Below are 3,627 nucleotides of genomic sequence, written 5' to 3'. Positions count from 1 at the left end.
TGAAGATGGCAAAGGCTTGTGGTGCAACCCGACTAAAAATATTTGGCGACTCACAATTGGTGGCTCAGCAGGTCATGAATCAGTGTGATGCAGTCAATGAAAGTATGATAGCATACAAGGAAGTGTATAAGGAGTTGGAGAAGTTGTTTGATGGATGCGAGGTAAATCACATCAGCAGGTTAAGTAATGATGAAGCCGATGTTCTTGCAAACATTGGGTCGTAGTGTCTCGCAATTCCACCAGACGTGTTCTGGGAAGAGATAGCCGGAAGATCTACAAAGCCGAAGAAAGCACAGAAGAAGAAGAAGGACGAGAAACCCTCGGGGGCTCCAAAAGAAGCACTAGAAGAAGAAGAGGAACAGGACCTAGTAATGATGGTGCAGATTCCATGGATGCAAGCGTACATATCCTACATCCTAAGGAAGGAAATACCCAACGACCCAGTTGAAGCAAGGCGAGTTATTAGACGATCTAAAGCCTTTACTGTGGTCAAAGGGGAGTTGTACAAGCGAAGTATTTCGGGTGTGTTACAAAGGTGCGTCACACCCGAAGAAGGAAGGATAATTCTGAAGGACGTACACGAAGGAATATGTGGTCATCATGCAAGCAGTCGAGCTATCGTGGCCAAGGTTTTCAGAGCAGAATTTTACTGGTTAACAGCAATCGAGGATGCGAAGGAGATAGTGCGAACTTGTGACGCGTGCCAGAGATTTACCGCAAGGCCTCATTCTCCGGCAGCAGAGTTGATGCCAATACCGTTGTCTTGGCCCTTTGCTCAATGGGGTCTCGACACGGTGGGGAAATTACACAAGGCCTCGCCAGGAGGATACGAGTATATGATTGTCGCTGTCGACAAATTCACCAAGTGGATAGAAGCAAAGCCGATAAATTCACCAGACAGAGCGTCGGCAATCAAGTTTGTGAAAAGCATTGTCTTTCGGTTTGGAGTACCTCACAGCATCGTCACGGACAATGGCAGTAATTTCACATCCAAGGAATTCAAGGCATACTGTGCATAGGTGGGCATCAAAGTGCACTTCGCGTCAGTTGCGCACCCGCAGACCAACGGTCAAGTCGATAAAGCCAATGGTATCATCTGCAACGGTATTAAGAAGCGTGTTAGGACCATTGGAAAAAGCTCGACATACTTGGCCAGAGGAGTTACCAAGTGTGTTGTGGAGTATCCGAACAACACCAAATACAGCGACACAGGAGACTCCATTTTTTCTGGTCCATGGAGCTGAGGCAGTACTGCCGATAGAAATAGAGCATGATTCTCCAAGAGTCACGGAATACGATGAAGAAGCTTCCAGAAAAGCATTGGAAGACGATGTCGATGCACTTGACGAAGCTCGAGACGAAGTATTGTCACGGGTCACTAAGTACCAGCAAGACCTAAAAAACTACCACAGTCGACGTCTGCGACCACCATGATCCTTTCAGGTTGGAGATTTAGTTATCCGACTCAATCAAAAAAGCCATGAAAAACTCGAGTCGCCGTGGCTTGGCCCTGACATTGTTACCGAAGTAATCGAAGGAGGAGCATACAGGATAAAGGACAAGAAGTCAGGAGTTGCCGAGCCAAATCCTTGGAACGTGGCGCAACTTAGGCGTTTTTACGCCTTGAGTCGAAATATAGTCCTCCTTGTAAAAATACAATGTACTGAAACGCCCGCGAGCTTTCAGACGCACTCTTTTCCTCTTTCAGGGCACCGAGTGGGGCTGAAAAAGGTTTTTAATGAGGCGGACTCGCGGTGCTGCAATATCATAAAGATAGTAGAGATATACATCTTTTTCTTCGACAGGCTCGAGGGCTTGTGCCCAGAAGTTACAATATATATATACAGTACCGACGAATACAACTTGCAAACAATATTTCACCTTGGTGCAAAGCACCTCGCAAAATAAATGAAGATACAAAATAGTGATCAATAAAAAAGGCCCGGGGGCTAATACACGCAAATATAGTATACTCAGTAAAATTCATTTGCCTTGGTTTAACCTCGCAAAAACAATAAAGAAACTAGCTATGGAAACACTCGGGGGCTAGAAGAAAGGAAAAATATATATATCTGACTTACAATATACATACAGCGAGTTATAGTTATCTTTTGACAACATAAATTCAGTTGTGACCCAACAGGTCGTCAATATTTACTCTATCTTCTTCGGCAGAGGCACCTAGAAAATCGGCATAATGGCCATCTGCAAAAAAGTCAGCATCCATCCGAAGAAGGTCATCAATTATCTCTTCAGCTACTGGGTAACCATTGCATTGATTTTATCGACACCTCTTCGCCGTTGGCTCAGCTTAGCATGAACAGTTTCCACCACCTTTGTCATATCAAGTTTGGGGTGGTAGATCTGAAGCATAATAAGGGTAACCCTAGCGCCAGCTACCAGTTGAGCTCTTACAAAGCCATGGATCTTTTGCGAGTCCTTAAATTTCTCCATCAGTTCAGGAAGAGACTTCGGTTGAACATTCCAAGGAAACATAGCATTGAAAATCATGGATAAAGTTTTGGAGCAAAACTCAAGGAACTCCCGAACTTGGCAGGAGCGGTCCTGGAATCTTACAATTTGTCGGGTACGTTCTGGGGTAGCCCAGAAAAGGGCGCCATGATCAAGTCCCAAGTTAATAAGGAAATTCGATCTTGTGTCAACTCTTTGATCTTCGGCATCAGCATCCAAAAAAGGACCTATTTGGCGACAGTATACCAGTTAGAGACAGAAAACAGGCAAAGAAAAAAGGGGAAAGATCAGTCTAAGGAACATACCCGCCATCTCCAAGCTTGCTTCGGTCATCAACTCAAGCATGGTGTTTTCTCGAGAGGCAGCCTGCGCAGCTTCAGCCACAGCGGTTTCTTTGGCAGCTATAGCTTCCTGAGCTTGTCGTAGCGCAACCTTTTCCTTCTCCGATGATTTTCGAGACTGCTCCATTATTATAAGTGCCTGCTTCTTCATAGACTGAAGCTGTTGACGGAGTTCTCCCAAGTCTTGTGCTGAACCATTACTCGAGGAATCTTCAACAAATTCATCATCGGCAGGCGCTTTCTTCGAGTAGGACGAAGTGGGAAAAGCATCGGCAGGACGAGGAGTTGAAGTGTAGTTGTCAAATACCAACTGGAAATAAAAGTTTCGACATCAATCATAGAGCAAAATAGATTTCCATTGATGTTCAAAGTATTTACATGGCTATTACAAAAGGATGGTTCCTAATGAACTAATGGGACGGTTGTCGCCAAAGCTACTATGGCGACAGATTCAAAAGAGAAAACAGCACAAAAGAGAAGACAAGGTGGTCTACTTGACCTCCGGCTTCGATGAACTAGGAGCAGGAGTTGGCTTCCATCCGAGGTAGGCGAGGATTTTCTTTGAACTTGGCTTGGCAGCCTTAATCAACGACTGCCACCTCTTCGTCTCCATCTCCTTCGTGTCGCCAACTCTCGTCCAGTCGACATCTTGCTGGCTGTCAGCAACCAAGGCGATAGTGCCTTCAACGCCAACTTTCAAACCTTCTTGGCGAAGTTTGAGCCCAAGATCTTCTTGAGAATTGAAGCATTTGGCGAGAGCAACAAAAGGCGTGGGTTCTTCCTTCTTCGGGAAGAAGTAAGGAAAAAGCCGCGA

This window comes from Lolium rigidum, chromosome 3, assembly GCF_022539505.1.
Source record: "Lolium rigidum isolate FL_2022 chromosome 3, APGP_CSIRO_Lrig_0.1, whole genome shotgun sequence".
NCBI lineage: Eukaryota > Viridiplantae > Streptophyta > Magnoliopsida > Poales > Poaceae > Lolium > Lolium rigidum.
This window is presented reverse-complemented; position numbering follows the sequence as displayed.